Source organism: Balaenoptera physalus (assembly GCF_965194825.1).
Source record: "Balaenoptera physalus genome assembly, chromosome: 17".
NCBI lineage: Eukaryota > Metazoa > Chordata > Mammalia > Artiodactyla > Balaenopteridae > Balaenoptera > Balaenoptera physalus.
This window is the reverse complement of record NC_138895.1, coordinates 78,524,097-78,544,616: the sequence shown is the minus strand read 5'-3', so window position 1 is coordinate 78,544,616 and position 20,520 is coordinate 78,524,097. Positions and strand designations below refer to the sequence as shown.

At 49.3% G+C, this 20,520-nt stretch overlaps 1 protein-coding gene across 5 annotated transcripts in view; it reads left to right on the top strand.

Annotated features, from left to right (window-relative positions):
• ZFAT (zinc finger and AT-hook domain containing) overlaps positions 1–20,520 on the top strand; it is a 178,968-nt gene that overhangs the window by 6,158 nt on the left and 152,290 nt on the right. Inside the window, exons 1-2 of one of the 5 annotated variants that reach the window (XM_082433774.1) lie at positions 4,391–5,310; positions 5,783–5,872. The exons of 3 other annotated variants lie outside the window; for them this stretch is intronic. The gene's annotated coding sequence lies outside the window, so the exon portion shown is untranslated. Of the gene's footprint in view, positions 1–4,390; positions 5,311–5,782; positions 5,873–20,520 lie in introns of those variants that run through there. One more of the 5 variants, XM_082433775.1, reaches the window with a different exon arrangement.

Genomic DNA, 20,520 nt, shown 5'->3' with positions numbered 1-20,520 from the left:
AACCCGTGTCCCTTGCATTGGCAGGCGGATTCTTAACCACTGCGCCACCAGGGAAGCCCAATAAATTGTAATTTAGCCTCTGCCTGCCGCCTAGCTCTGTGGGCCCTTGTTCCTCACCCTTTAAAGTTTACCTGACATGCCACCTCCTCCAGGCAGCCGTCCCTGGCTTCTTGGGTGATGCAGCCTTTCCGCTGGCTGGATGCAAGACGGAGATGGATCTTCCACTGAACACCTGGTCTAAGCCCCTTAACATTGACCTTGAGGCTCCTTCCTGTGTAATTAACAGTAAGCATCCACACTGGGGCACTGACCTCATGCTTTTTGCTACTCAGTTTTCCCGACACCTCTAATTTGTGTGTCATTTACTGACGAGGAACAAAAGTTCAGAGAGGTCAACTTCGTACAGTTTAGAAATGGCAGAGCTGAGGCTTTAAAAATCAACTTCCTCTGACTTGGGATGAAATCCAAACTTCTGGGTGCCTGCCTGGCTTGTACTTCCAACCCCTGGATCAGCGCCTGGCCCCGAGTGGGTGCCCAGGGTGCCTTTATTGAATGGAAGAATGAATGAACTATCTGACTGCCTCCTGCCCCCTTCCAGCCTGGTTCCCTGGCAGAGCCCAGTGACTTCGGAAATATAAGCTTAGTGTCACAGGGCTTACCCTCCACAACTGCCCCTCCAGCTTCATCTTCGGAGCCTACCGGTTCATACCGAAGCAGCTATACTGAGTGTCCCGCATGCTGAGGGCTGCAGAAGACACCTAGAGCTTACGTTTGCTGGGTGTTTGGTGCCCAAACCCCGGGGGCACTTTTCTTGGCTTCTTCAGTTCAAGCCAACAGCTTTGCATGACACTCCTCTCGACATGCCAGGCAGGGATGGTAAAGAGTCCTTTGACCCTTGGTCCTGCCCTCATCCCATTGTTGTGTCAGATTCCGGAAGTGAGTGAGTGTGTGTGTGTGTGTGTGTGTGTGTGTGTGAGTGAAGTGACGGAGCAGACCCAGAGCCGGAGTGGTGGGTCAGGAGCCCTGCACTATGCCAGGCATTCTTTCTGACAGTGATGATGGTAGGAGTCCCAGCTCGTACTGTTTGCCGCACGACAGGTCAGTAAATCGAGAGATGAGTTTTTTGGGCAAGGAATAGTGACTTTATTTGGAAAGCCAGCAGACCGAGAAGATGGTGGACTAGTGTCCCAAAGAACCATCTTCCCCGAGTTAGAATTCAGCCTTCGTTTATACCAGAAGTGGAGGGCGTTTGGTCGGTTGCTGCCAACTTCTTGGTGCTGGAATCTGTTGTTCCTGCAGCTGTGCACCTAGGTCTGGTCACAGTGATCCTATAAACCTCCAAGACAAATGGTATCCTGTGTGTCGCGACTTTTTATCTTTGTGTGAACGGAGAAGTGTTGTACCTTTGAAGGTCAGAGCCTTGAGAATGGGCTAACCTGTATATTTTAGGCAACATTCTTAACTTGTAGCAAAGGCAATAGAATACAAAGTTTAAAGGAAAAAAAACAGATCCAATATGGAGTCAGATTTGTTCTTCCCTATTACACTGTCTTCTCTGTTTGGTGCCTTCCCTCTCCCAAGACATTGGGCTACTGCAGATGATACACGACATGCACTGCCCACCTCTGCTCTTCTGGAGTTTACTGAAAAGTTTTTTTTTTTTTTTAAAAACCTGGCACTTGTTGTAGTTTCCTTCAATTTTCAGCTGTAATAAGTGACCAAAAATCATGTTTTAAAATGCGTTGCTGTTAACTTGTGGTCAGCTCATTCCTGAAAAGAGCCTCCTGTTTTGCTTGGTTGTTGGGTTAACGTAGGAGAGCCAGTAAAATAAATGATAAGATGGAGTTGCATTTGGTCTCTAAGGTCCAGCTTTTTGATGGTAAGCCAGCCGCGATGGTCATTGCCGGGAACTGGAGATCTGTTACCGCACTGCTCCCTTCTCAGTCGGTTTCCCATTTACCTTGTAAAATGGTTCCTGTGTCCTTTCTCCCCTTACCTTACAATTTACATAACAACTTTTCAAAGACAGCTATCCTTCAGTAGAATTAAGTTTCTGCCTAGGGCAAGGGCAGTCAAGAATTGGATATATTAAAAAGACTCTCCTTAATTGCATTTCCTTTGTAGATAGTTTCATGCATGCTGCTTCTGAAAACCTCCCCAGCAAGAGGGGCTGATTTAATTATGTAGAAGGGATTTAGCCTAGAGTTGTTTTCTCTTTGTTAGCAGCTGTTCATTCTGTTAAACTTTCACTGTCTTTGCCATTTCTCAAGGGCAGGTGTCAACTTTAAGGGCTGGAACAGTCTGGAGGGTGGAATGAACACGTGCTCTGGGGCCAGAGATCTGCTACTCACCAGATTCCTGACCTGAGGGAGTCACATAACTCTTGGAACCCACCGCTTCATCTGCAGGATGCTGTAGATGCTGTGGGCACTGCTCTTTATCCCTTTCACCGAGACCCCAGTCTCTCTGCTGTGCAGCTTAGTGCATTGAGATCTACTTGCTCCTTGAAAACAGTTGTGGTTGGAAAATGTGATAGACCTTGATTGATTTAAAAATTTATTATTATTATTTATTTATTTATTGCCGCACTGTGCAGCTTGCAGGTTCTTTGTTCCCTGACAAGGGATTGAACCTGGGCTCCGGTAGTGAAAGCACTGAGTCCTAACCACTGGACCGCCAGGGAATTCCCATTGACTGATTTTTTTTTAAAAAGAAAGAAAAGTAATCTGGGGGTGAAACAAAATGTCATATTAAACAGCTATTGTAGGTTTGAAGTTACGTCCTTTTTTTTCAAGGAACATAAAATATATAATTATATGCTTATAAACAGATTATGCTTGGCATATTAATAGAAAAAGGATTTTAACTTGGGTAACAGATTTTTCTTCTTTTAAATCATGTAACAAATGGAGCCGCAAATTTTTGAACTCTGGAATCTGGCACGTTTGTGCCCTAGTTGGGTCTGGGCCGAGGCAGGGTGGGAAGGGTGGGGACCGGACTTCAGAGGCAGCTGCTGGCCTTGTTGGGGGTGTAGGGGGATGAGGGGACCAAATCAGCCACCGCGTCTGGAGCCAAGGAGCAGGGGGCTTTGGGAGCAGCATTCTGGAAAAGGAGGGTCTTGGAGGTCCTGGCAACCTGGAGGACCTTGTAAGTCAGCTCCAAGCCTCCTTGTAGGGCCCTAGCTGGCTTCCTTCTTTCTGTTAGATATTTTTTTCCCATCTCTGCCAGCAGGCCTCTTCTTCTGGGGCCACCACCACTTCTCTGCCCCTTAGGATTCTCCCTTCCTCCCTCCCTTCCCCCTTCCCATCCTTCCTTCTTTCTTTCTTTTTTTTTTTTCTTCCAAGCAGATTCCTTGGTTCACCCAAATGTTTGTGCCAAAGTTTGTGCCGGGAGGTGAGAATGCAGTCACGTGTGATTCGCTGTTTCCTCTTGAGGATCTCGTAGAGTCCTAGCAGTGGAAAACCGATCCTTTAGGAGATGGTGCCAGAGACTATGCTGGAAGTAAGCCCTGAGAGTTGAAGGCTTGAGGGGGTGCGGTGCACCTAGCCCAGCCACTTAGGTACTTTGATCCTTTGTTGAAAATTACACGTGGGTCCATTTCTCAGCTCTCTGGTCTATTCCATTGATCTATTTGTTTATCCTTCATCAGCACCACACTGTGAATTACTGTAGCTTTCTAGTAATTTCTGAAGTTATAAAGAATAAATAGGAGGACATTTTTTGGAGGGGCAGAAATGCAGGCAGGAGCAAGACCTGTCATCAGGTGCTGTTACGGTGCATCCCAGGGACCATGACACTCACCCCAAGGCAGTGGGTGTGGGAGTGGAGGTTTGGGGCAGATTTAGAGAAATGGACCAGAGTAAAAACCCATAGGACTGGTGATTGAGTGGATTTTAGCTTAGAGACCAGCCAGCCTTCATCTGTGTTTGGTTTCAGGGAAAGAGCAGTGATGAACCGAACAGGCACAGGGATGTGAAACTTTCCAGGCTCCATACACACAACCGTGGTCCATTATTTTCAATTCCCTCCTGCAGTGGTAGAGAGAAGAGCTTTTGAATTCTAATCCCTGTTTTTTATTTATTTATTTATTTATTTATTTATTTTTGGCTGTGTTGGGTCTTCGTTTCTGTGCGAGGGCTTTCTCTCGTTGCGGCAAGCGGGGGCCACTCTTCATCGCGGTGCGCGGGCCTCTCACTATCGTGGCCTCTCTTGTTGCGGAGCACAGGCTCCAGACGCGCAGGCTCAGTAGTTGTGGCTCACGGGCCTAGTTGCTCCGCGGCATGTGGGATCCTCCCAGACCAGGGCTCGAACCCGTGTCCCCTGCATTGGCAGGCGGATTCTCGACCACTGCGCCACCAGGGAAGCCCCCTGCTCCCTGTTTTTATTTCTGAGTTGGTGCAGGGCTTGGCGGGTTACTGGAAGCACCTCAGAGAGACCCTTCCTGGGGACTGAGGCCCTTCCCTCCACTCTGAAGAGGCCCCTGGAGCCGAAGTTCTGTGCAGCCCTGCCCCAGGACGGCCATGGGGCAGCCCTTACCCGTCGCTGGGCAGGAGTCGGAGGACCCGAGAAGTTGTGGTTTTACCGGGATGTGGGTTGGCTGGCGGCTGACCTACCCTGAGCCACTCTTTCTTCCCCAGCCCTTAGTCTTGTCTGTTTCTCTGGGAAGTGTGAGTTGACTGCCTTGGTTAACCTTAGCCTCGGGGGTTCTTAGGTGAACGTTCTGGAAATGCTCTAGTCCTCACGACAAGGGAAATGCAGCATTTGTTAACCTTAAACATTGATCTCTTTAAGCTTTTAACTGTATTTTGAATTAAATGATATTGATATTTTTGGAGTTTACAGTCTTTTAGGAGGGACAGGTTAAACAAATAAATACACCGTTAAATACATGATTACAGATTGCGGTAATTGCTTCAAAGCGGACGATGGGGGGTGGGGAGTGGGCAAGAGAAAATAATGGAGACCTAATTTATATTGAAGGGGATTTAAGAAAAGCCTCTCTGACAAACTGAGGTTGGAGCTGAAACTTGAAGCATGAGGTTCTGGATTAAAAAAAAAAGAAGTTTGATAGTCAGAAAGCAGGCACTCGCCAGCCCTCTCCACTTTGCAGAATTTCAGGCAGCTCAGAACTAGCTCCCTGAGGCCGGAATTCTCCTTTGCGCTTTGTCGCCCCCTAGGGGACATGCGTGGGAAAGGCCCTGCGGAAGTGGAGATAGCCTAGGAGACAGCTCTGCCTGCAGAGGTGGCGGCTGCACGTGGGGACTGGCCTGGCCACCGTGTGGGCACTGTCCCAGCAGCGGGACCCGTCAGGTATGGCAGGGCATGGCTGAGACCGGGATGCTGGACCTGCAGGGGAGGAGGTCCAGGGGCCGCCTCTGGCTTGGTCAGAGGCAGTGGGAGGAGCTGGCCTTTCCAGGGTCACCGTAAGGCTGCGCGAGCTGGAGCCGCGTCAGGGAGGAGGACAGGCTGCCTGACCTTCTAAAGGTCCCTGCCCTGTTAAAAAGAGTGGTAGCTGCCCAAACCCGGTGAGGGGCAGGTCGGGCACTGGCTGGAAGTCTGGACTCTCTGTCCCTTCCAAGGCAGCAGTCTATGAATTTGGGCCACAAATAAAACCACGGTCACTTTAAATTGCTTTCACGAACAACATGGCATTATTTATGTTTCTGGAGTTTGTGTCTTACTCATTTCTAAATGTGCTTCGCATGCATAGTATGTGGTATATATTAGGCATTCATTAAATGTTGAATTGTGAGACTAAGTTAAAAATTACTTTTTTCCCTAGTGAAAAACTGAATAGCCCAGGTATGTGGAGAACACACCTGATGCTTACTTCATATATTGGTTACCAGGAAGAATGGACCAGATCATTCTGGTAGGCTGGAGCTGGGTGGCTGGTGGGGTTTGGAAAATTCTTCTTTTCCCTGTGGCTCTTGCTTAAATTTAAAGCTCTGTTCTGGAATTTGAACAGACCTTAGACACGTCTGAATATTAGAGGGCAGTTCTTTCTTCCTGAATTAATTTGCGACTGGCAGGCTTTCATGATAAGTAAAGCAGGTATTTAAAATTTGATTCAAGTTGAGGGCTTCCCTGGTGGCACAGTGGTTAAGAATCCGCCTGCCAATGCAGGGGACATGGGTTCAAGCCCTGGTCTGGGAAGATCCCACATGCCGCGGAGCAACTGAGCCCGTGAGCCACAACTACTGAGCCTGCGCTCTAGAGCCCGTGAGCCACAACTGCTGAGCCCGGGCGCCACAGCTACCGAAGCCCGTGCGCCTAGAGCCCGTGCTCCGCAACGAGAGAGGCCACTGCAGTGAGAAGCCCGCGCACTGCAACGAAGACCCAACGCAGCCAAAAATAAATAAATAATAAATAAATAAACTTATTAAAAAAATAATAAAATTTGAAGTTGTATTTGCATGTTTCCCACATCTTCCTTCAGTTCCTGCCCAGGCTGTTCTTTTATCTTCTTTGATTATGACCTCAGGAACCTGGAGCAGACAGCCAGCGTCTAAAGCCTGTGACGGTAATAAATGAAAGTGTCCCCATCGTCTGCCTCTGTTTCAGCAGTGTGGGCAGTAACTCTGGCCGGCACGGTCTAAGCTTCCTAATTCCTTGTCTCCATTTTCCTAATTCTGTGGGTCCCAAAGATTTCGGGGTGCTGGAGGCCCTCTCCTGTCCCACTGGCTGTCGGGGAGAGGGACTTGCAAACCACATTTCTCTGATCTGCAGTGAAAAAGTTGCCAGGTGTCCTGGAAATAATGTGAATGCTGGATCTGTGTTCTGGTCCAGACTGCGATGTGCTGGAAGTGGGAAATACACATCAGATTTTGAATGCTTAGTACGACAGCAACATCAAAAGAATGTGAAATTTCTCATCTCTCTTTTAAAAATGGATTACAAGTGAAGTGATAATATTTTGGATATACTGGGGTAACAAAACATATTATTAAAATTAATTTTACTTGTTTCTTTTCATTTTAACGTGGCTGCTTGAAAATTTGAAATCACACCAGTGGTTCTATTTCTTTTTTTTAAATTTTTTTAAATTTAAATTTATTTATTTATTGTTATTTTTGGCTGCATTGGGTGTTTGTTGCTGCATGTGGGCTTTCTCTAGTTGCGGCGAGTGGGGGCTACTCTTCGTTGCGGTGTGTGGGCTTCTCATTGCAGTGGCTTCTCTTGTTGCGGAGCACGGGCTCTAGGCGCGTGGGCTTCAGTAGTTGTGGCACGTGGGCTCAATAGTTGTGGCTCGTGGGCTCTAGAGCGCAGGCTCAGTAGTTGTGGCTCACGGGCTCAGTTGCTCCACGGCAAGTGGGATCTTCCCGGACCAGGGCTCGAACCCGTGTCCCCTGCACTGGCAGGCGGATTCTTAGCCACTGCGCCACCAGGGAAGTCCCAGTGGTTCTATTTCTGTGGGACAGCACTGGCCTGGATGGGGCGCTGGGCCTCTTGAGCCCTGGTGGCCGCCCTCCCAGAGCTTCTGCAGAGAGCCACACGTGTGTGGGTCTCCCCACGCGAGGCAGTGACCCGTGCGCAGGGACCCGCCTGCCATCTGCAGGAACCTGCCCAGTATGTACAGCAGCGGTGTGTGTGCTGAGCCGTGTCCGCCTGCCGGGTGGGTTGTGTTCACAAGCCCCTTTCACCCACTCTTCCCAGTTCTGCTCTGCACCTGCGTCATGTGGAGCAGTCCACAACGCCCTTTCCCCAGGTCCCTCCACATGGTGACCCCTGCCTCCACCGTCCTCATGAGGTCAGCAGGGCGGCTGCAGTTGCCACTGCGGGTTTCCAGCCAAGGACCTACGGGCTCGGGAAAGGAGAGGTCCCTCCAGCCAGGCAGAAGTGGCCACGTGGGTGGGGTTTGACCCCGGAGCCTCTGTCCTGAGGCCCAGTGCTGAAGCCGGTTCCAGGCAGCCCTTTACCTTCCCAAGTTAAGACTAACGGTGCCTCCACCACAGAAAGGAACCAAGATAAACTGAAACAGCAAAAATCCCAAACCGGAAACTCAGAGGCCTGGTGATGGTGGCAGCCCTGGGCATTGCAGTCTCCCTAAAATACACCGCAAAACGGGGGAGGATTTTGCACATTTAGTTTTTCCCATGGAAACGATCCCGGAGACTCGGTTGCTTTGGAGGCATGGTGTCAAGAGTTCTGGGGCCACCTCGGTGATTTGCACAAGGGGAGCTGTGGTGTCAGAAGCGTGCACGGGGGCTCCCACATTCTCAGAGCTTCCCACACATCCGCTCCGGCGGGACGGTGCTGCCACTTAGAGAACTGGGTCATGGGGGCGCAGTTTCTGTTTACATAAAATTATTTGTGGTGCTTTCCGAAGGAAAGGGCCCTGGGGCTGCTCTTCAGCTATGATTATGTTAAATGTGAATAGCAGACTCTATTGCCTGGGGCTCTCACTTTGAGAGTGCTTAAAAATAACTTAGAAAAATTATGTCAAGTTTCAACATGGAAGAAATGCGTATGCATAAAATTATAATGCAACTGTCGGCCCAGCCTTAATTATAGCTGATACTGAGCCTTTCTCATTTTATTGTGTTAATCCTGTTTCAACAAGGGAACACCCATGGGCTTTCTCCTTTGCATTTAATAGAAGTGTTAACTTTGTGAGCTGTAGAAGTGGGCATGCCCATCAGCATTTCATGAGCTGCATGGTAATAATACCACAGATTAGGGTGTGCATTTATTGGAACTTCAGCCCACTGAACCTCAGAGCTGGAGGGCACCTTGGAGGTGATCCATGGGTGGGGTAGCGGGCGGGAGGGCAGGTGCATAACAGGCCCCTCCGGGCCATGGGGGAGGCTGGGGCCATCTGCACACCCTGGCTTCTGTCCAGGCGGCTCTGTCTGTCTCCCTGCAAATTAGCCTCTGGGTGAGGCTCGGAGACCAGGTTCCACTTTAAACCATGCGAAGGCCACTTCCCACCGGGGCCTGGAGAGGTTCGGAGACTTACAGACTCCATCACACTGGAGGTGCGGAGCTGGGGCTGGCTAGGGGCTGGGGACCCAGGTCCTGACCCAGACAGGTGCCCTTCTATGGCTTCACGTGAGACGGTGCCTCAGGGGTGTCGCTCACCGGGCTGGGAGTGTCCTGCAGTCCTCCTGCAGCCCCAGAAGATGTAGAAGCGGAAGCTCAGGAGGGAGGCCAAGAACACATGGCCAGGGTGGGTTCACGGCCAGGTCTGGGCTTGTCACCTCACTTTGTCATTTTAAATAAGAGATTCACTTGTGAATCAGAATCCCCTTTTCCTCCTATATCTTTCCCTTTAAAATTTGCTCTTTAAGTTTTAAAAAATTGATGTATAACCTACACACAGAAAGGTATGTATCGAAGAGACAAACAGCTCTGTGAATGTTCACAGACTGAATTCACTGTGAGACCAAACGGAACTGGGGCAGAAGCCCCTGGCCCCAGCCCCCCAGGGGAAACCCGGCCTGACTCAGACAGTGCAGAGCAGTCGACCCCTTTTGTGCATCAAGTGGTGACTTGTCATTTAGGACAGGCATCAGGCAGGCCTGGGCTGTGCTTCTGCTGTGTGCTCACCTGCTCTGTGATCTTGCAGTCCCCTCCCTGGGCTCAGTTTACTCATTTACAAATGGGGATAGCAGCCCCTCCCTCACTGGATTAATGTGAAGGTTAAGTGGGTGGCGGGCAAAGCACAGCATCTGGCAGAGTTAGGGCTCAGGGAATGGTAGCCGTGTTTTCATTAGGGTCTGTCTGCTCAGTCTTGGGAATGGCTTCATCCTGGGAATGGAGGGTGTAGTGCTCAGACTGGCCACCAGGGGGTGCCGCTGGCACATGTATGGTGCCCACTCTTGCCTGAAGGCCCTGGGTTTATGGTGTGTGTTGGTACCCTTTTTTTTTTTTTTTTTTTTTTTTTTTGTTCAAGCAAAGCTGATGCCCTGTATGTGGCGGTTCTCTGTCCCTAGTTCTAGATCTCTTGCCAGGCCGTGCAGGGGCATGCATATTAACTACGTGTTCCGGGTGGGTTGGTGGCCCTGCATCTGGTGCTCTCATTTTCCAGCTTACTGCTCCCTGAAGTGAGTGCCTGTTGTAAATTATAATAAACACACAGAGGGTGAAGTTCCCTTTTTGGTGTAGCTACTCTTGGTTGTAACGAATCGTTCGGAATGTCTCTCTAGCCACGAGGCGGGGTGCAGAGTGGGGCCCAAGGCTCGTGTGTCCCTCCCAGGGCCCCGCTGTCAGTACTCCCTCCTGGAGCAGCGCTGGACCCACGTGGGTGGGCACATACGGAGGTCGACTTGGAAGGTCTTGGTCAGGTTTTGACTTTGTGTGTTGTCTGCTCGGGGCTCCTTGGCATCTTGCTAACTTCTCTGAGCCCTAGCTCTCTCCATCGTCAATGGGGACGACGATGATAGTGATGCTGATGTTCATGGTGGTGGTGATGGCGATGGTGGTGATGGTGGTGATGATGGAGATGGTGGTGATGGTGGTGATGGTAGTGGTGGTGGTGATGGTGGTGATGGTGGTGATGGTTGTGGTGGTGACGGCAGTGGTGGTGGTGATGGTGGTGATGGTGATGGTGGTGATGGTGGTGATGATGGAGATGGTGGTGATGGTGGTGATGGTGGTGATGGTTGTGGTGGTGATGGTGGTGATGGCGATGGTGGTGCTGATGGTGGTGATGGTTGTGGTGGTGACGGTGGTGGTGATGATGGTGATGGCGATGGTGGTGATGGTGGTGATGATGGTGGTGATGGTGATGGTGCTGATGGTGATGGTGCTGATGGTGGTGACGGTTGTGGTGGTGATGGTGGTGATGGTGATGGTGCTGATGGTGGTGGTGGTGATGGTGGTGGTGATGGTGGTGATGATCGTGGTGATGGTGATGGTGGTGATGGTGGTAATGATGGTGATGACAGTGGTGGTGGTGGTGATGGCGATGGTGGTGGTGATGGTGGTGATGGTGATGATGCTGATGGTGGTGGTGGTGATGGTGGTGGTGATGGTGGTGATGATGATGGTGGTGATGGTGATGGTGGTAGTGGTGATGGTGGTGGTGACGGTGGTGATGATGATGGTCCTGATGGTGGTGGTGGTGATGATGATGGTGATGATGGAGATGGTGGTGGTGGTGATGGTGGTGATGATGGAGATGGTGGTGGTGGTGATGGTGGTGATGGTGCTGGTGGTGGTGGTGATGGTGCTGGTGGTTGTGATGGTAGTGATGGTGGTGGTGGTGGTGATGGTGGTGATGCTGATGGTGCTGATGGTGGTGGCGGTGATGATGGTGCTGATGGTGGTGATGGTGGTGATGATGATGTTGGTGGTGGTGATGCTGATGCTGATGGTGGTGGTGGCACCATCTACTTGGTTACTCCACAGGATAGCAGGGAGGATCAAGTGCGGTCACTGACATGCAGATCTTTGTGAACAGAGCAGGAAGTCTAATGTTATTCTGCAGCTGGGGTGGGCAGGGAGGCCGGGGGTGCCGCTTCGGGCCATGCTGTCTTCATGCCCCCCCTCCCATGGCCGACATGTGGGAACTCTCTGAGGACACCCAGTTCTGGGAGCTCTGGTACCTTTCCATGCCTGGCCTCCCCTACTCCGAGGCCTTCTGTTCACCTGGGCCCTCTGTGCACCTGGGCGCCAGCTCACCTGGCCCATGCATTCAAGCTCTGGACTTGGGCACTTCGAGGCTTGGCCGTCCTCACCTACCAGGTATCTTCTTGTAGCAAGTATAACTGTTGTGTCAAGAATGCCTTTTCCTCATCGATTCTAAATCTGTCACCTTTTCTTTTTTCTTTCTTTTTGGTCACCTGAACACTATGCACTTTTGGTGTCACCCTAATATATCCTTACGAGAGAACGACAGGGACAGGCGTAAGGTTTGATGTACCCCCCACCTCCTCCACACACACAAATGTCTAATCAGCCTCAGTGAGGAATATCAGAACACCATCAGCTGGGAGACACGTTTTGTCTGTGACCAGAGTTTGCATCTCTGCCGAGTGTCGGCAGCTGTGGCCCTGCTCTCCTTCCTCAGCTGGTGTTTGGCCCAGAGCCTGTCAGACTGTCTGGGGCCCAGGGTGTCTGGGGATCAGTGTCTTTCTCCCCCAAGAAGGAGACCTTATTTTGTCACTTACTGTGCCTTTATTTCTAATAGCAATGTACATTTTTTTAATCTAATTTTTTCTTGGATTACACATGTCAGCATCGTTGTGGAAGATCTGGAAAACTCAGAGTCTGTGAAATAGGAAATAACTAGCATTCAGAATCTGCCTACCCAGAACCCGGCGCTTTGCTGGGTGTTGGGGAGCCAGAGGGGTGGGGAAAGGGTCTGGGGCCTCAGCTCTCCCTCTGTGTCTGTCCGTCTGTGTCTCTCTCTGTTTCTTCAGACCAGGCTCTCTGGCTTTCCTCCTGCCACTTAACAGTGGTCCTAGTCACCCAGGTGGAAAACCTTTTCTCAGAAGTTGCAAATTGGCAGCTCTCAGGATAGATGTAACCTGAAGACTTGATGTGTTTGGCCTGCACAGTTTTGTTTTTTTTTTCAGGAAAATCTCATTTAGTTGCCAGCATTTAAAAATCCACAGATTTCAAATACAGATTCAGCTTTTCAGCCCCCATCAGCGGGACTGGGGACTTCCCGATGGGGCAAGCTTCCTGTGTGCCCCTCTCGATGGGCCTCCTGCTCTGGAGGCTGGGTGCCCTTGCCTTTCTTGGGTAGGCTCCCGTGGTGGGTGTTCCGAGGACCAGGCGTTGCTGCCCCCCGACCTTGACTTTGTCCCCCCCTCCACGCACTCAAGGCTTCCCAGGGTTGAGGCTCTCCTCTGTTCTGCTCGCCTGCTCTCCTTACCTGCTGGATCCGTTCAGCTTCCCTCCCCCGAGAAGCCTTCCCCAGGTGCCTCAGCCATGGGGTTTCTGCGTCCTCCCCGTGCTCTCTGGTGGCATGTGGTTAGTATGTGCCTGTATAGACATCCCCACCGCCGCACACATGCATGCATACAGCCTGTGTTTCTACCTGATTTTTAAGTCCCTTGTGAGTTGACCAGGTAGCTTTGAAACCATATAGGCCTGAACTTGATCCTCTTAGGCAAGTTATAGCTTCTTCATCTGTAACATGGGATAATAGTATCTTCGTGGCTGACTCATTAGGGCCACTGTGTACAGCTGTGCAGGTCGCACACTGCACAAGGGTACCGCCTCTAAGGGGACCATTTCACATCATAGATTTGTATATTCACTATGACAGTTTTCTGCAAATGGTAGTATCTTGTTCTGACAAAATCAGTATATTTTGACCACTTTCTGACAGGGGGAGCTAGTGTCTTAAGGAAAGGGTACCTTTTTTCCTTTTCTCACAGAGGTGCCTTGTAGGCTAGCAGCTGCCCTGCCTGTCAGGATTACGTGTGATAAGGAGTGTGAAAGTGCCTGGTACTCAGGAAACGTTTGTCTCCTTCTCTCTTGAAAGCAGGAGGTCATGGAGGTGAGCCCAGAGGCAGGGCCCCCAGGTGTGTTTGTTGTGGGTGCTGAGGGGGGAAATGGGGCCTTACAAGGAAAGAACAGGGGTTAGGAGTCCAATCTCCCGGGCACTTGGGCCATGCTGCATCTCCATCGGAATCTGGAAATATTCCTGAGTTTCACTGATTCAGAGACTGATTTTAACATCCCTAAAATCAGGTGGTGTCTTACAATTGGTGTGATAAGAAGAAACCAGCGTGTTTTAGTTTATTTGGTAGCATTTTAATCTTTTTTAGTGGTATGTAAAGTATCAGTGCCTCTTGAAATAGATGTTGTCTTAGATTTGAGGAGATACAATAAAGAAACCTATTTCATAGGATTGTTGTGAAGATTGAATACTCTTAGCATGAGGCTTGCGTGGTGCCAGCTCATGGTGAGTGTTTAATTGCTTTAAGCTTTCTTTTCTTCTCCCTCTTCCTCTTTGAATTCCCTTATTTTGGTTACAGCAAGTTCTCAGTAAGTGTGATGGTGATGATGATGTTATACGGCATATCCACAGCTCATGAAAAGTTCTGCAGAATAAACTAAATGGAAGGAAAGTGTTTTGTCCAAGCCCAGGCCTCTTTTCCTGAAGAAAAAGGAAAGAAGTATTTTCGATTGTAGTAAGCTGCACAATACGAGAGTTTATTCATTACCTTGGATGTGACAGCAATCTGGCTGCATGTTGCTAAAATATTTCCACTCCTATTGGGAAGCTGCCAGCTCTTTTGAATTTAATAACTTAAGGGCAAGTGAACAACAAGAAAACAAAAATACAACTCTGAAAGAACTTGCCATCCTATTCTTCTCATAAGGTAGGCAATTTAATAGGGCCTTAATTTTGGCTCTTGAACTGTCTTTAAAGTTAATCAATCCAAATAAAACGTAGTTGAAAAGCAGCGAAGGATGATTTATACTAATCAAGGAGAGGAAGGGAGTTTGTTTTACACTGTCACTTTTAAAGAGAGGAATTTAGTAGTCTAGTAATGAGCATTTTGTCTTCTTATGGTTATCGATAAATGTTTAAGGCTATTTGTGATCATCAGTTCGTCTAACATTGAGTGCCTACTGTGTCCCTAGTAGCAGCGTCACTAAGAGGATGGATGACGTTGGGCTGGGCGGGGCTCTGGCTGCAGGTAATGAGTGCAGGTGGTATGGAAGGTGCTGGGGTGCAGAGCCCTGCTTCTCATGGAGGTGAGCACAGAGACCTGGCCTGAGCCCTGGCTGCCCCCTGTGAGCTACCTCACTCCACCTCTGCGGGACGTTTGGACCTCATAGGGTGGTTGGGATTGGACGGGGTCATGGGTGTGTCAAACAGTATACCCGATTCTTCTCAAATTTAGTGCCTTTTCCAGAGACTCCAAGCTGGCAGCCATTGGTATGTTTTGTTGGCTGGAGTATTTTTTTTTTAACTTTGTATTTTGAAATAATAGTAGATTCACAGGAAGTTTCAAAGATCATGCAGAGAGGTCTTATATACCCTTTTCCAGGCTTACTCCAATGGTTACGTTTTTGGGAGGGGAGTAAAAATATATATATAACATAAAATTTGCCATTTTAGCCATTTTTAGGTGTATCGTTTAGTGGCATAAGGACATTCACATTGTCGTGCAACCATCACCACCAGGCATCTCCAGAACTCTTTTTTTTTTAAATTAATTAATTAATCTTATTTATTTATTTTTGGCTGCGTTGGGTCTTCCTTGCTGTGCGCGGGCTTTCTCTAGTTGCAGCGAGCGGGGGCTACTCTTCATTGCGGTGCGTGGGCTTCTCATTATGGTGGCTTCTCTTGTTGCGGAGCATGGGCTCTAGGCACGCGGGCTTCAGTAGTTGTGGCACGTGGGCTCAGTGGTTGTGGCTTGTGGGCTGTAGAGCGCAGGCTCAGTAGTTGTGGCGCACGGGCTTCGTTGCTCTGCGGCATGTGGGATCTTCCCGGACCAGGGCTTGAACCCTTGTCCCCTGCATTGGCAGGCGGATTCTTAACCACTGTGCCACCAGGGAAGCCCTTTCCAGAACTCTTTCATCATCCCAACCCAGTGGTTACATCTTGTGAAACTGTCGTGCAATATCAAAACCAAGAAATTAATGTTGGTGCAATGGGCGTGTATGGTTCTAATCCATTTTTACCACATGTGTAGATTTGTGTAACCACCCCTGCAATCAAGATACAGAGCTGTTTGTTGACATTTTATCAGTTTGAGTAAAGTGGAGAAACCCTGTGTCCCTTTTTTTTTTTTTTTTTTTTTTTGGCCTTGGGGTGCAGCTTGCAGGATCTTAGTTCCCCGACCAGGGATCGACCCTGGGCCCTCAGCAGCGAGAGCACTGAGTCCTAACCACTGCACCACCAGGGAAGTCCTAACCTTGTGTCCCTTTACCTCCCCCGTTTATAATTGTCATAAAAGTTTCTTCTGCAGACGTTAAGAACCGCATCAGACAGAGTTATACTTTTTGTTTAATAGCAAACGTCATTTAGGAAATCAACAGGAAGAAGGAAATTTGATATATTTGCCCATAGTTTTACACTTTCCTTTGTTCATTTTGCCTTTCTCGATGTCGCAGGAGTCGTTGTTTTAGCATTTTCCTTCTGTTTAGAGAACTTCCTTTGGTCTTTCTTTTAGGTTGGGTCTGCTGGTGACAACTTCTGTTTCTTTTCCTTCATCTGGGAATGTCTTGGTTTTCCCTCCATTCCTGAAGGATGTTGCTGCTGGCTGTAGGATCATGGGTGGACAGTTCTCTCCTTTCTGCACTTGAAAAATGTGCCACTTCCTTCTGGCCTCCACGCGTCTAAGGAGAAGTCTGCTGTCAATCGGATAGTTTTTCCACACAGGAAACTGTTTTTCTTGCTAATTTCAGGTTTCCTGTCTGTTTTTAGTTTTCAGAAGCTTGATTATAATGTGTCTTGTCATAGATTTCTCTGGGTTTACCCTGTTTGGAGTTTGCTCACCTTCTTGACTGTGTGGCTTTATGTCTTTTGCCAACTTCGGGAAATTTTCAGCCATTATTTCTCGGAATACTTTCCCACCCCACTGTCCTTCTCCCTTCCTGGGACTCTACTGACACAAATGGTAGACTTGTTTTTTGTTATAGTCCCACAGGTCCCTGAGGCTGTCTTTGTTCTTTTTCAGTCTGTTTTCTCTGTTATTCAGATTGTGCGTTTTTTATTGTTCTATTTTCAAGGTCACTGATTCTTCTCGCAGGGGTGGGGATGGACTGCAGTGTTGTCTGTGGGGTTTGAGTGTTGCAGGATGGATATTGCCTAAAAGGTTTCTGTCTTGTGAGGCTGTCCCTTTCCTGACCCGCTGGCCAGTGAGAGCAGGCTCTTGTTGGAGCTGTTTTTTCCTGTGCCTGTTGGTGTTTCTGCTTCTGAGTTCTAGGGGTGAAAGGAAAGCCCCGGGCACTTACTGTCTCAGCTTGCAAGGTTGTTTGTTAGCTGCTCTGCCACCTTCTCTCCGACTTTCAGTCTTATGTGTATTTTATCTGTGACGTCCAGGGTTTTAGTTGCACTTAGTGGGAAGAATAGGGAACGGTACATCTGCTCCATCTTTCTGGAACTTTTTGCCACTATATATATATATATATTTTTTTTAATTAATTAATTAACTAATTTATTTTTGGCTGTGTTGGGTCTTCGTTTCTGTGCGAGGGCTTTCTCTAGTGGCGGCGAGCGTGGGCCACTCTTCATCGCGGTGTGCGGGCCTCTCACTATCGCGGCCTCTCTTGTTGCGGAGCACAGGCTCCAGACACGCAGGCTCAGTAGTTGTGGCTCACGGGTCCAGTTGCTCCGCGGCATGTGGGATCTTCCCAGACCAGGGCTCGAACCCGTGTTCCCTGCACTGGCAGGCAGATTCTCAACCACTGTGCCACCAGGGAAGCCCCACAATATATATTTTTAAAGACTTTATTTTTTTTAGGGAAGTTTTAGGTTTTCCACAAAATTGAGATGAAGGTACAGATCTCCCATATCCCCCCTGCCTACAGGTATGCACAGCCTCCCCTGTTATCAACATCCCTACCAGGGTGGTGCATTTGTTACAGTTGGAGAACCTACACTGCCACATCGTCATCACCCAAAGCCCAGAGTTTACATTAGGCTTCACTCTTGCTGTTGTACATTATGTGGGTTTGGGCAAATATGTAGTGACATGTATCCATCATTATGGAATCACGCAGGATATTTTCACTACCCTAAAAATCCTGTGTGCTCTGCCTGTTCACCCCCTCCACCCCAAGCATGGCCACCTTTTTACTGTCTTTTTACTTTTTACTGGAGGTCTTTTTACTGTCTCCATAATTTTGCCCTTCCCAGAATGTCATATAGTTGGAATCATACAGTATGAAGCGTTTTCAGATTGGCTTCTTCCACTTAGTAGTATGCATTTCAGGCTCTTCCATGTCTTTTCATAGTTTGATAGTTCATTTTTTTTCTTTTTTTTTAATTGAAGTATAGTTGCTGTACAGTATTATATGTTTCAGGTGTACAATATAGTGATTCACAATTTTTAAAGGTTATACTCCATTTATAGTTATTATAAAATATTGTCCATATTCCTGGTGTTGTACAATATATCCTTGGAGCTTATTTTATACTTAATAGTTTGTACCTCTTACTCCCGTACCCCTATATTGCCCCTCCCCCCTTCCCAATAGCTCATTTCTTTTTAGTGCAGAATGATATTCCATTGTCTGGATGCACCACAGTTTATCCGTTTGCCTGCTGAAGGACATCTTGGTTGCTTCCAAGCTTTGGCAGTTACGACGGAGCTGCTATAAATATTTGTTTGTAGTTTTTTGTGTGGACACACATTTTCAACTCCTTTGGGTAAATAACCCAGGAGCACGACTGCAGGATTATATGGTGAAGTACGTTTAGTTTTATAAAAAACTATCAAACTGTCTTCCAAAGTGGCCGTGCCATTTTGCATCCCCAGGAGCAGCGTAGGAGAGATGTGTAACCACATCCGTGTACGCTGGGAGCCTTTAGGCCACGCAGGCTGCCGCATCCCTCCATGCCCCGTTACCTCACCCCTGACGGCTTCTGCCATTTCTGCCAGTTGCCTTCCCACGTGGAGGGCCTTGCCGTGTATGACCTGTTCCTGGGGCTACCTTCCTGCCACTTCCTTTTCTTACCTCCATAATGCCCTGTTGGGTTTTTGTCAGCTTTCATTTGGATGAAGCACGTTTCAGGGTGTGGCTGGGAGTCCGTGTCTCTGAGTAGGTCCCCACAGCTCTCCTCCCTCATCCTGGTCTCCGATGGTCTGGCCTGGCCTCAGGTAGATGCGTGGGCCCTCACGTGGGCCTTCACTCTCTTGGTGCTTTGAAGGAGGAAGTTGGGATGTCGGAACCAGCTTACCTGTGCCATCTCCCTTCCCCAGAACCCTCTGATGCCTGTGTGTTTCCAGTGAATCTGGCTGCTGTGTTTGTGTCACGCCTGTGTCATTAAACCCAGACTGAAAAGCACCACAGGGCAGACTTCTGTCCTGGGCTACCCCCTCCCGCCCTTTATACTGTGAGTGAAAGCGTCAGTGCCGGGCCCACAGGTGCGCAGGCAGTCGGGGGCTGGGATCCCAGACCCTGCCCTCCCAGACCCGGCTGCCCCACGAGACCTCGCAGACTTTGAGGCCACTTCTAACGTTGCTTCTGTCGGAAAACGTAGTTTGAGTTTATGCTCGGGGTCCCTGAGACCCCCAGGTCAGCGACACCAGATGCCCCGTCCCTTCCTTCTGTGTGGAGCTCAGCGCTGGGGGGCGGAGGGAGGGAGGAGGGCCCAGGGCGTGGGGGGAGACGGGGCAGCGGGCAGCAGAGGCGTGTGCGTGGGGTGTCCCTGTCTCTTTCTGTCCCTGGACGCACAGCAGAAGCCTCTGCTCAGCGATGCTGTTCTTCGCAGGGGGATGGTCAGGTGGCCGTCTCTGCTCCGCGTGCTTCTGTGTTGCCTGTTACGCCACGAGCGCGGATTCATCCTGTGACTTCTGTAATAATTAATAATAATAATTTACAAGGTGGCTTAAGGGCCGAGAGACCTGGAATGCCTGGATCGCGTCCTGCTCTGGTCGTCCCACCCTTGAGTCCCCACAGGAGATGCACTTACAAAGGACAACAGCAAAAAGGAAAGGACGCCCTTGATTCTGTGCTGGGCCGGACGTCCTGTGAGCCGGCTGGAGCACACGACTTCAGCTCAAGGCTGGACTGACCTTCTTCGCCTGTTTACTCGAGGGCCTGAGAATGGGGAGGGGTCCCTCAGGAGCAGGCCGGCTCCAGCCGACGTGTGGGCTGCCTGTTGCCAAAAGAGGAGAGGAGAGGCCTGGCCACCCACGCCGGTGACCTGTCAGCTCCCGGTGGCCTTCCCTAGGGTCAGAGGGGCCCGACCGCCCTCCCGGGACCCACAGGCCCTCCAGGTCATGACCTTCCTCTGGGAGGAGTGGTCAGAGGCCCTTGTTCGCCTCTGGTTCCTAGGCAGGGGTGAGCAGGTAGGGGGTCAGAGGTCGCAGACAGGACCTGGCTGTTCCTGGCTGGGAGTGTTTGCAACTCAGAGTTCAGAAACGAGGACTTTATGCAGTTAGTTTAAGAGTTTTCCTTTTTAACAGTACAGAGTAGCTGATTAAAAACTGGCAAAAGTTCATAGAAATCGAATGCTCAAACCCCAAACTTCTGTGATTTTCCTTGTGCTGAACACGTCATTTTCCCTTTGAATCCTTTTGTTAAGGATGAGTACACAGTAATTGAACCTAAAAATGCATCCAAATTTTGGCATCTTCATCAGAATTTGCTGACAACATAATTATGATTATATTTCAGGGTATAAGATCCATTTTTTTCATATTAGTCTACTATAAAAAAATGAAAAGAGCTGCTTTGTTGTTATTTTGGTAGGTTAACAATTCTTAATGTTTGCGGGATGCAGCCCGATCTGACACTTTCTTTGCGTGTTCTGGCATCTTGCTGATACACTGCTGTGCGAACGTGTCTAGAGAGTGCACAGTTTCCCTCCTTGCCAGAGGCCTGGGGGCGGCTCACAGATGATGATCTGGAGGGAACACTGCCGGGGCTTCTGAACAG